This window comes from Sinocyclocheilus anshuiensis, unplaced genomic scaffold, assembly GCF_001515605.1.
Source record: "Sinocyclocheilus anshuiensis isolate Anshui unplaced genomic scaffold, SAMN03320099.WGS_v1.1 scaffold129, whole genome shotgun sequence".
NCBI lineage: Eukaryota > Metazoa > Chordata > Actinopteri > Cypriniformes > Cyprinidae > Sinocyclocheilus > Sinocyclocheilus anshuiensis.
This window is the reverse complement of record NW_015537946.1, coordinates 32773-32994: the sequence shown is the minus strand read 5'-3', so window position 1 is coordinate 32994 and position 222 is coordinate 32773. Positions and strand designations below refer to the sequence as shown.

Sequence of the window (222 nt, the reverse complement as noted above, 5' to 3'; positions counted from 1 at the left end):
TATAATGCCGTCTTATTGCTCTTCTTCCTAGTATGTGCATTTTAAAAATGTTTTCCCGATGAATCCTGGGGCAAGTTCAAGCTCAAACCGGTGTGCACCGTTTTGCTACGGTTTCCAGTTTGAATGACATGTTTCCTGGAAACCGTGTGCAACGGGGTTTGAGATGCGTTTTCTCTTGTTTGGTGGGTGTGTCAAACATGTCAGCCCAATCAGCAGCAACAT

At 44.6% G+C, this 222-nt stretch overlaps 1 protein-coding gene across 3 annotated transcripts in view; it reads right to left on the bottom strand.

Annotated features, from left to right (window-relative positions):
• The window catches only part of LOC107664023 (autophagy-related protein 2 homolog B-like), a 26591-nt gene that overhangs the window by 8576 nt on the left and 17793 nt on the right, over window positions 1-222 (bottom strand). The gene's annotated exons all lie outside the window — the stretch shown is intronic.